The 12,200-nt window shown below is 37.8% G+C and overlaps 1 long non-coding RNA gene across 1 annotated transcript in view; it reads right to left on the reverse strand.

The window, feature by feature from the left end:
- LOC141505472 (uncharacterized) overlaps positions 1-12,200 on the reverse strand; it is a 47,598-nt gene that overhangs the window by 30,468 nt on the left and 4,930 nt on the right. The window contains exon 2 of the long non-coding RNA XR_012473611.1: positions 1,142-1,209. This is a non-coding gene — a long non-coding RNA (uncharacterized LOC141505472). The remainder of the gene's footprint in view (positions 1-1,141; positions 1,210-12,200) is intronic.

Below are 12,200 nucleotides of genomic sequence, written 5' to 3' on the forward strand. Positions count from 1 at the left end.
TGTGAGCAGGGACTATAGGGAGGTCATGGAAGGGTGTGGTGATTAAAAGAGATTGGAGGGGAGCAGGTGAGTGGATGAATGAATGCCAAGAGAGTTTCAAGACCTAATGTGCAGTGTTGTTCCAAAATGACCTGGCCAGATGTTGTTGTCATTATTATTATGATCTTAGTAAAGAATATCATGGTTTCCTTTTGAAACTAGAAATAAGAGGATGGAAAAAAATGAGTTCTTGTTGCCATGGAAACAGGAGTTGGCTGGAGCCTCTGTAGCAGCAGCTGGAGTGGAGAGAGTGGCCTGGAGCCCAGCCCTGAACCAAAGGAGCCTTCCAGTAGGGAACAAGACAACAACAGGCATCAGCAGGGTGGGGTGGGAGGAAGGAGGAGGAGGGATGGAGGAGGGGGAGGGGAAAGAAGAGAGATGGAGAAGAAGAAGGGAAGAGAAAGAGGAGGAGGAAGAGAGAGTGAAGAAAAAAAAGGAAAAAAGAGGAAGGGAGAAGGGGAGCCAGAGAATGGCAGAGAGAAGAGAGAAAAAGATGGGGGCAGAGAGAGGAAGTCCTGACAATGAGAACTGTATATTAATTCCTCAGACAGCGAACAATATATAACACATCATATGTGATTGAATGTGTGTATGTGTGTGTGTACAAGAGTTAAGAGAAAGAGATGGAGATAGAAACAGAGGAATGAGGAGGAGGAGAGTGAAGAAAGACAGAAGACAGAGAAATAGTGACAGAGAAATACAGAGAGGTGGAGGTGTGTATCACACAAAGGACAAAGATACAAAGAAACAAAGCAAAACAATATGTTAAAAATAATTGACTCTTGTGTTAGATATTTTTGTGCCAGAGGAGAGGTACTCTGGTTCAAGGTACTTTGATACCAGGGAGAATGCCCAAGGGGTGGGGAACAACCTTGTTCTCTAACCTTTTGTCCCCAGCGTGATTCCTCAAACTGAAACAAATGTGGGTGGAAAATGTAGCAACTTAAGATCTCCCTGGTCCAAGGAAGGATTACCAGGGGTACAGAGGTACATAAGCCAATGTTTTCTGTGCCTGAGATGATCAGTTAGAATATTGGGTGCTGGAGAACCAGGGGCCAAGGCAACTTCAAGACATTGGCTTGGGGAAGCAAGAAATGCTCACCATGTGAGGTTCTGTGAGAAATGCCTCAAATGCCATCTTCTGAAAGGTCTGCAATGTTTCGATGAGATCTGAAAGGAAAGCCAGACCCTGGGTACAATTGGGAAACAGGCTTGTCTCATCTCTGGAGCCCCTCCCCATGCTTCCTTTCAACCATTTCCCTCAAACCCCCTCACTGGGTTACCACTATGGCTCCATGAAAACAGTGAACTTCAAGGCTCAGTCCAAAAGTCATTTCCTCCCTAATCTGCCAAAAGGTTCTCCTTCCTCAAATTTTTCGTGAAGTATTTTGTTATGATCTTAATCATCATTAAAAACCTTTCACAGTCAGACTCCAGCCTTCTTTTCCAGACTTCATTTATTTCTTTTCATGCACTACATCTTAGCCAGAATGTCCTATTTGCTGTTCCTCACACATGAAATTCAATCTTCTTTCTCCACCCCTTTAAACTGATCTCCCCCCACCCCTTGTCTGAAATATACTCTAGTAGTTTAACTAAATTGTTCCCATAAACTCCACTTCTCACCTCTACCTTTGAAATATCTAGTTTTCTTCTAAGTTCAAGTGCCATCTTCTAAATGAAGTCATTTCTGATTTTCCCCTCTTGCCAAATCAGTTTGTATTTGCTTTTGCCCATATTTTTAATTCATTTGCCTGTATTATGGTGTTTCCTCCAGTTCCTTGAAGAGGAATTTTTGTTTTTCCTTCATTCATGTTTTTGTTTCCCTAGAGCCTAGCATAGTACTTGTCAAATAATATGCACTCAATAAATGTCTATTGAGTGAATGATTGCTTTTTTGGCCCTGTCACACTCTACTTTGTATGTATTCGTGTTCATAGCCTTCTTGTAAAAGATTGTACGTTTGCCAAGGGAAGAAACTTTATATAGGTTTTCCTTTGTAACTCAGCATTTGACATTGGGTTTTATGCTTTAGGATAGGGATAGAGATCTAGGTATTAGATCTGTGATTTCATGGGTGCCTGAAACTCCCAAATAAGGAACTTTTTCTTCCAGTTGCAGGTCAGCAACTTTGCAGTTTAGAGTATCTGAAAGTTAATTAGAGCACAGCTATCAAAAAGGAGGCCTTCTAGGGATACTCCCAAGTGTGATATATTAAAATGTAATTGGGAAATATTTAACAAAATTAATGGAAACAAAACATAGAGAATGTTAATATGTGGCTTTTCCAAGTTAATGTGGTCTCTGTTTCATTATGAATTCGATATCACTGGCCTAGAGCACTGAAATAATTAAATTTATTTGTTTATTTTTGAATTTTACAATTTTTCCCCTAATCTTGCTTCCCTCTCCCCATCCCCACAGAAGGCAGTCTGTTAGTCTTTTCATTGTTTCCTAATGAAATAATTAAAGAAATAAAATAAACAAATGGCCAAATAAATAAACAAGCAAGTAAATAATTGATGGATAAATAGATATAAAAATTTGCTAAGGGCTGCATAGACAGTCTGTGCCAGAAGCAGGTCTTGAACTCCAGTGTTCTTGTCTTAAAGCCTACCTGTTTATCCACTGGACCATGGTGTCTCTTGTATTTATGGTTAGTTAACTATATTTAGAATCACAGACTCTTAAGGGTTGGAAGGGAGCCTAATAAGGCATCTAGTCCAACCCCCTCATTTACAAAATGAAGAAAATGGAAACTATGAGGACTTCTCAGTGCTTTTTCTCTTTAAGGATGCAATTTAGATATCTTCTCAAGAAATCTTAAATTTAAATACACACACATACATATATATGTATATATACATACATACATTCATATATATATATATATATACATATATATTTACTATTTTAAGATATCTCAAAAGATGGAGCATTTGGGTAGTACAAAGGATAGAATGTCAGGCCTGGAACCAGGAAAACTCATCTTCCTGAGTTCAAATCTGAATTCAGACATTTCCTAGCTGTGTGACCCTGGGCAACTCACTTCACCCTGTTTCTCTCAGTTTCCTTATCTGTAAAATGAGGAGAAGGAAGTGGTAAACCACTTCAGTATCTTTGCCAAGAAAACTCAGATCATAAAAACAGTCAGACATGACTGAAACAACTGAAACAATTTCAAAAAACATGGAATCTTAGGGGCGGCTAGGTGGTGCAGTGGATAGAGCACCGGCCCTGCAATCAGGAGTACCTGAGTTCACATCTGGACTCAGACACTTAATAATTACCTAGCTGTGTGGCCTTCAGCAAGCCATTTAACCCCATTGCCTGCAAAAATCTAAAAAAAAAAAGATAATGGAACCTTTCATAGATGCATATTTAGCTTTTAAAAAAATCATTTTAATCTATATCTTTTGTGTTTAGGTCACCTTCATTTCTGAATATCCTCTACCTTGATTCTGCTACACAGATAGCCTTTCAGAATTTCAAAAAATGCTTCTATTACCTTTTTAATTGTTTTTTTGGCAATAATATTTCTAGCTCCCTCCTTCCCCCAATTGTTGAATACCCCCTCCCCCAAAAATGTAAAAGAAAAACACACTACTTGCAACAAGTAAGCACTGTCAAGTATAACATATCTACATATTTATCCTGTCCAAAAATGTGTCTCATTCTAACCTTGAATCTTTTACCCTTCTGTCAGGAAGTAGACAGCATGTATCCTTGTTAGTGTTCTACAAACTGGTCATTGTACTGTAATGTACTTACTGTACTGGCAAGTCTTTCCAAGCTATATTATTTAAAAATATTATTATTGTTTAAATATTCTTCTGGTTCTGCTCATTTTACTCTGAATTAGTTCAAACATCTCAGTTTTCTCTGAAACCATTCCTTTTATAATTCTTATAGCTCAATAATATTCAATTACATTCATATTCCATAATTTATTCAACTATTCTTCAAATGATAGGTTCTTTTTCTATTTTTTTTTGTGAAAACAAACCCAAAAATAAATGGCATAAAAATTTTAGTTTAGTTTAGTTTAGACACATAAGTGATACAGTGGATAGAAGTTAGACTTGGAATCAAGAAGGTACAATTTCAAATGTGACCTCAGACACTAGTTTTGTGACTTGTGGGCAGGTCACTTAAGCTCCATCTACCTCAGTTTCCTCAGGTAGGGAATGAATCTCAAAGTTGTTTGAATTTGGATTTCTCTAATTAATAGTGATTTGGAGCATTCTTTCATATGGTTCCTGATATTGACTTTCTTTGAAAATTGTTAGATCATATCTTTTGAACATTTATCTATTGTGGAATAGTTGTTATTTTGAAATAAACATGTCCCAACAGTATGAGTGAAGTTTTAAACTTTTATAACTTAAAATTATACCAAGACTTTTGGGAAATGATATATATTTGAATCAGTTCCTTATATATTTTATATCTCAGACCTTTATCAGAGATACTTGTTGCAAGTATTCTCTTTCCCAGTTAAATATTTCCTTTCTAATTTCAATTGCATTGACTTTTTGCAAAACAATAACAACAAATGAACAAAAAACCCTAAACCCTTTTAAGTTTAATGTATCAGAACCTGTCATATTTTTTAATGATTCTCTCTATCCTTTGTCTGAACATGAACTTTTCCTTAATCATATTGAGAAAAGCATTTTCTTTCTTGCTTGTATTTGTTCACTGTGTGACCTTTTATATTGAGGTCATGTATCTATTTGGAACTTGTTATGGTAGATGGTATGAGATCTTGCTCTAAACTTAATTTCTGCTAGACTGTGTTCTAATTTTCCCAGCAGTTCTTATAAAATAGCAAGCTCTTACCTCAGTAATTGAGAATTTTTGGGTTTACTGAATACTATGGTACTATGTTTGCTTCTGTATGTTGTGTACCTAATTTGTTCCACTGATTGACTTTTCTATCTTTTAGCAAGTTTCTATTATTACTATTTTGCAGTATAGTCTGAGATCTGGTATTGTTAGACCTTCTGCTTTCCTACATTTTTTCATCATTTCCTTTGAGAACCTTGACCTTTTGTTCCTCCAGATGGATTTTGTTATATTTTTTAGCTCTCTAAAGTAATCTTTTGGTAGTTTGATTGGTATGTGAGATTAAAAAAGAAAGAGAAAATGCATTTGAGAAAATCAATCAAAACACAGATCTTGTTTGACAATATATGTAATATCCCATATCCCTAGTTGCTTACCTAGGTAAAGAGAAGAGGGAGATTTGACAAATTCTTTTTAAGGCAAATTCCTTTAATGGGAAGCCGAGGGGAAGAAAAAAGATCAGGCTACAAGTGACTCAGATCCACAACCCTAACTTTGGATCTCCCCCCTCCCCCAGCAGGAAGAAGCAGCCCTAGCTAGTGTGCAGTGAAGCATCCATCCTAGGACAGTGCACCTGGCTTTGGCCCACAGTCATATTAGGAGTATAGGGAAGTTCCCTTCAACTCTTCCTCTCCCACTACAACCCTCAAAACCAGCAAAGAAACACATAGACTGGGCACTGCTGCTGTTTTCCCATAAATCTCAACCTTTCCAGAAAACTTCCTCTTTTCTTCCCCCAACATTCTCCTCTCCTAGTTTGAAGTTGGGAAAGATGACAAATCTGACTTTTTAAAAGCCAAATGTAAATTTAAATTACCTAATAATTAAATAAAAATTAAAAGATAAATAATTAAATTAAATTAAAAATAAAAAATTAAAATGTAAAATTAAAAACCAAAATGCAAATTTCTAAAAAAGGTATGCCGTGGTAGGACAACATTGTGAAACCTGACTGGTTCCCTGTGATTAGGGCTGCCATGAAGATAACTAATCATTGTGTGTGAGGAGAATGTACTCTTGTTTGGAGGAGCTGAATTCTCTGTAGTCTATGAGAGTTTTTAGAAACAGTTTAGTCTCTTTTGGGGCCCTTCCTTTCTGGGGTTATTTTTCAGAATTTTCTTTCCCTAGGACTTCCATCCAGAGGGAGAGGGTTTTCTGTCCCTTTGTCTCCACATCAATGACAATGCTTCCTTGGCAGCAGGAACTTGTACTTACCCAATGGCTCTGAGATGGGACCTCAAGTCCCTGCCTATGTTCCTTTATCTTTTTATTACCTCTCCTGAACACAAGTCATCAACCAGAGATCTTGAGATATGAATGTTTCCAGCCTTGGCAATTTACCTTGTGAATCTGAGAGTTTCTGCATCCTGTGCCAGCTGCACAGTGGGAGGAGATCTCTTTAACAGCACTCTTTAGAAAAGAGATGAACATCACCACCTAGGTCATTCATCTCATAGTTGAAGGACTAAAGAAAGCCATGTGCTGACTGGCTGGGAGACAGGGACTTTATCAGCTTTATAAGATAGTACAAGTCCTAGATGAATGTGAAAGATCTGTTTGACAGTCCAACAAAAGGTTTTTAAGTTTTGGGAGGAAAAAAATGAATGCTATAAGCAATTTTATATTTTCTGAATTTGTTAAGGTAGGCCTTTTTCTTTTGCATTTTACACCTCTACTGAGATGCAGGAAATAAATAGCTGTATTATCATGCCCATATAATACCTTTTCTAGAAGAGACTCTACTACCCAGTTTCAGAGAGACTCTGTATATGAGCCATACTTAACTATTAGAGATTCCTACATTCACTTGCTAGTTTGGGGCAGAGCCAGAGAGAGGCAAGTCTGATTCCCTTGGCCACTGAGCCCTCCCTCCAGAACTGATCCAGAACTATGTTGAACACAGCTCCTTTGGGATCCCTTGGCTAGGGAGTAAGGTCTACACATAAACTATAGCTAACAACAAGTCTCCCCAGCTTGGAGAGACCCCTGCCATGGGCCACACCTAAACTTGAGACTCCTGTCAGTTTTGATATACATCACAAGTCAGATCTATTTGGGAAAAATTTCTTATAGGCCTAGAAATCAAATAGATGGTCGAGAAGCAGAAATACAAATACAAAGAGAGCTGGTTCTGGAGAACTTTCTCTGCTAGACGTGGGGAAATAATCATTTTCCCTCTTCCCCCTTCCCCTGGCAAGAATGAAAGGAAAGTAAAAGGCATAAAATGTAACTTCACTTTCCCTTGGAAAAACCTGTCATATAATTCCTTAGCTCTACCAGTTCCATACCCTCCTAAGTCTTTTCTCTTCTTCACATGCCCACCGATCACTCACACAGGCCTCTTTTCCCAACACTAAAAGAAAAAACCCCAACAACTTCAGGAGGCCTGGGAGTCATCACTTTCTTTCTGTGGACCCTCTGGAAGCCCCTTGTAGTCCTTGGGATCCTGGGTTTTCTGTGTTAGGCAGGAGGGCTGAATTTAGAATTTTTGCAAAGCATTGGCCTGAAAACCCTCGGTCCTTAATCGCCATCTAGTGGGAATGAGTTGAGCATGCCTTCCCCAATGCAGAGATCTGTTCATTTTGGCTTTCTCAACACCACCAAAGGAGGCTGGGCTCTGACCTCACCAGGAGGTGGAAGTGCAGCCAAGGGGCAGGCTCAGCAGACCTTCGGTTTTGTTTTTTTTCCCACCAAGTTTTAAGCAATAACAACAAAAAAAAATTGTGGCACAAATACAATTTGGGCTAGGCTTCCCCAGAGGGCCAAGAAGTGTGTGTGTGTGCCTGGACTTCCTGCCCTTAAATAACGGAGGAGAAAGCAGCAATGACCTTACTTAGTCCTTGGGAACTGTCCAGGGACCTGGCCTCTTGAGGATTTCCTGATCATTCTGTGCGAGAGTCCCCAAGTCTGAATGGCATAAGACCCCTGAACCCTGTCCAAATAGTGAAGAAGGCTGAGTTTAACCCTCTGGAGTTTTGAAATTTAGAGCTGAAAAAGACCATAGATCCCCCTCCCCTACCCCCTTTCACATACCCCATTTTGTAGATGTGGAAACTGAGACCCAGCAAGAGGAGATAATTTGCCTAGGCTTTAAATAACTATTAAGTCACAAAGTTGGAAAAGAACCTAAACTTTATGACTCCAAATTCCTTTCTCTCCCTTATTCTATTCTAGGTTCCATTTTTTGCAGGATTTTCTCTCAAGATGACTGTCAACTGAGGTTGAAACTGGTCATTTGAGTTCAGGGCCAGTCCCAGAGGATTCCAGAACCTGGACTACTTCATACATAGACTTAAAGCTGGAAAAAATACTTCGGTCAAATGATTTAAACCCAAACCAAAGCATGAATTTTGTCTACATCACTTCCCCTCCCCACCCCATAAATAGTAATCACACAGCCTCCATCTGATTTGTATTTGTATGGGGTTCTTTGACTCCTGAGCATATTTTTATTATGTATAATATGCGTAATGTGCCCATTGCAAATGTTTAATATACATATAGTACATAATGGGGTGGAATTGAAAAATAATTGACCAGGATTGGTGACTATAGGGGAGCATCCGATCTTATTAGCATTTCTATAATTGTTGACTGCCAGTGGTCCTTTACTATAGGGGGCAGGGGAAGAGAGGTTTGCTTTCTTTCTTCTATTTTACATGTTTATTGAGATAAAATTTGGTTAAAAGAAACACCTAAGGTCTGTTTTGAATGTATAGGGCAATTCAAAGCCTAGAAGGCTTATTGCAGGCTAAACATACCATACATAATAAAAGTAAGATTTGGATCTTGATTTGACTCTTTCTAAAGGTGTTTGTTTCTTGCCTTACATTTGTTTGAGAGATCAAAAAAATCTCATATAGAGGGAAAACTGAGGAATGTAAAATTTATCATCTGCCTATCTATATCTATCCATCTATCTGTTCTATCAATCATTTATCTCTCTTTAGCTCTGGTTCCCATTTATTTCTGCCTTATTATCTTTCTATCATGTAACTACATGTAACCCAAATCTTGTGAGATTTCTCTGGCTGAGTTCCCCTTTCTCCTGGAATATATTTAGGGGAATAGGATTCCCTAAAAGGAAATAAGCAGAAATTACAAGGAATTTTGAATCCTAAATCACATAGTTTTCTGAAACAAATGATTATGTTTTAGTTTCAGACACAGTAACCTCAAAGATGGACTAAATGCCTATGAAACTGCTTAACTGATTGACTCTTTTGTATTTCAAAAGATAAAGAATCCTAGAGGGGGAAAAAAAATTTTATAGAAAGAAATTACACTCACAGGGAGAAAAAATAACTGAAAAATTTCCCCTCATCTGGTTGTTTAGAGGGTTTTATCTTCCTGAAAGAGATGAAGTTTATGTTGTTCAGTCATGTTTGACTCTGCAACTCCATTTGTAGTTTTTTAGTAAAGCTACTTATGCTCATTTATTTATTTTGGTAAAGATATTGGTGTGACTTGTCATTTCCTCTTCCAGCTCATTTTACAGATGAGGCAAATGGGATTAAGTGATTTGTTCAGGGTCACACTACTAGTAAATGCCTGAGGACACCTTTGAACTTTGGAAGATGAATCTTCCTGACTCCAGGCCCAGCACTCTCTCCACACTATGCCATTGAGCTGTCCTAAAACTTATGGCTCTGAGTCTGTATTAATTATAGATAATTAGAGAGATGGGATGATGCCTCATTTAAGTATTCCAATTTGGAAACAGAAGTTGTAATCAGAGAGAGAATCTCTGTAAATACATGCTTGGTGGATCCACACCTGAAATGGACCATATGCATGACCAGAGGAGCACTGCCCAATAATAAGCTAGAAATCAGATGGCACGAGACTATCCACCACATAAATTCCACAAGGAGAACCCCAGAAGAAACATATGACATTACCACAAGATGCCAGTGGCCTTGTCCAGAGAATTCAGAGGCTTGAATTTACTTCCATATACCTATCTTGGTTACACATGTTCCTTTCATATGTGTCCTTTGCACATATGACCTAGTTAAATATGTTCTCTGTGTGTGTCTATTTCACAAATGTGCTCAGTTCATGAATATTGCTCTGTGTGTGACCCTTCACCTGTGTTCCTTAGAAGTCTACTCACATTAATATGTGTTTGTGGGAAAACATGAAGAAATGGAGGAAATGCTCTATTGCTACTTTTTCTTACTATATTATGTCATTAAATGACTTTGCTTTGGACTAATTATACTAACTTTTGACTAAGTAGTGAAAATAAACAAATTTTTAGTGGCTCATGAGATAGAGTTTATTCCATAGAATAACTGAGGGGATGTTGTCAAGAGAAAATCAATATACGTGAAAAGGTCTTTAAAAAAATGGTGTTTAAAAAAAAATGTCAGAAAATGGCATCAGGTTGCCTGGAGGTGGAGTTAGAAATGGAAGGAAAGGAGGAACTTGAGGGAGGAAAGAGATGGAACCACTAAGGAGATGAAATCTGGGACTTATTTACCAAAAATGTGGAGTTTTACCAGTAGTTTTTAGTATGATTTCCATATTTCTAGTTAGTTATCCAGAACGAACCAACATTGATTTTAAAATAGAAAATAATGTAGTAAAAGTGATCACTGTCATTCTTCACTCTAAAACCTTCATTGGTGCCTCTTTGTTTGGAGGATTAAAATACAAACTCTTTAGTCTGATATTTAAGGGTCTTTACAAACTGAACCCAACTCATCCTTCTTTCCTTATTCACACTACTTCCACTCAAGAAGTTTACATTTTAGTTAAATTTAACTACTAATAGGTTCTTATCCTGTCTTTTCTCAACTCAGCGCATTTTTCACAGGTTTTCTCCATACCAGTAATTTAACTCTTTCTGATCTCTGCTTTTCTTTCAAGCTGCAGCTCAGATGCTTTATTTTCTCTGAATTCTCCCAGTTGAAAGTATTCTTTTCCTCCTAAAATTTCAATATTGGATCCCACTTTATAACCTGTATTCAAATCCCACTTGTTATTACCTGATATTACTTTACTTCTGAGTTTCCTCATCTGGAAAATGTGTAATCTCTGATGTCCTATCACACTCTACTTTGGAGTGTGCCTATTTGTATTCAAGACATATTTCTTCTCAACTTCCCTTCCCCTCCTCTTCCTAGAAGATTATAAGATCCTTGAGGGCAAGATTAAAATTGGTATTCACTCCAACACATTATACCATGTCTGGTTCATAGGAAAATTCTTATTAGATATTTATCTAATTAAATATTACATTTAAACATCATTTAAACATATCCAGGGGCAGCCAGATGCCTGGTCTGGAGTCAAGAACACTCATCTTTGTGAGTTCATATCAAACCTTAGATACTTACCAGTTGTGTGACCTCAGCAAGTCACTCATCCCTGTTTGTCTCAGTTTACTCATATGTAAAAAATGAGCTGGAGAAGGAAATGACAAACCACTTCAGCATCTTTTCCAACAAAACCTCAAATGGAATCACAAAGAGTCAGATGTAACTGAACAACAAAAACAAATATATTCAACTGGATATTTCCTTCTCCCTTACCCCCACTCTCTATATTGTAGTGTTAGCTCTTCCCTCAGACAAATCTGTCTTTGTTCTGTTTATATTCTCATCTCCTCTTCCTCATCCTTTCTCTGTGATGATGCTATCTCCAGGGCAGTTTCTGAAAAGCCGGGAAATCTATATGCCTGGCAAATACCAATGCCCAGAGGGTGCCAATTCCTGTTAGCAGTGAATAATCCATCTCCAGGAGAATCTAAAAACAAACTGCCCAACCTAACAACTGAAGCTTTACCCCTTGCAGAGCACAAAGGAAAAAAGAACTGAAGTGAAAAGTCACAGGAGTAAGATGCAACTTCTCACCAGGTTACACAAACTAATCTAGCTCTACTGGACTTTCAGGCTCTGGGTCCAAGTCAGAGAGAGGGAAGTTATCCTCACTATAAAGAATTCCCACTATGGCTATCATCTAGCCTTTCCTCGAAGACATCCAATTGGGACTTAAAATCTCCTGAGTTTTAGTCCATTATACTTTTGGATGCCTGTGATAAGTTAAAAATCTTCATATCATTGTGAAGAAATTAAAATGATTTCTTTTCTACTTTAACCTGTTGCTTATAATTCTTCCCTCTAGAGTTAGGAAGAGTTTAATCTTTTTTCCATATGAGAACATTGCAAGAACTTGAAAGTGACCATGTGTCTGTCCCCTGAATCTTCTTTTCTCCAGACCCTATTCCAGCCCTAGTTTTTGAATCTGGTCTTGCAAGAGTTCTTCATGGTCTCTCTCTAGTGCCTTCATTATCATAGTAGCCCTGT

This window comes from Macrotis lagotis, chromosome 1, assembly GCF_037893015.1.
Source record: "Macrotis lagotis isolate mMagLag1 chromosome 1, bilby.v1.9.chrom.fasta, whole genome shotgun sequence".
Classification (NCBI taxonomy): Eukaryota; Metazoa; Chordata; class Mammalia; order Peramelemorphia; family Peramelidae; genus Macrotis; species Macrotis lagotis.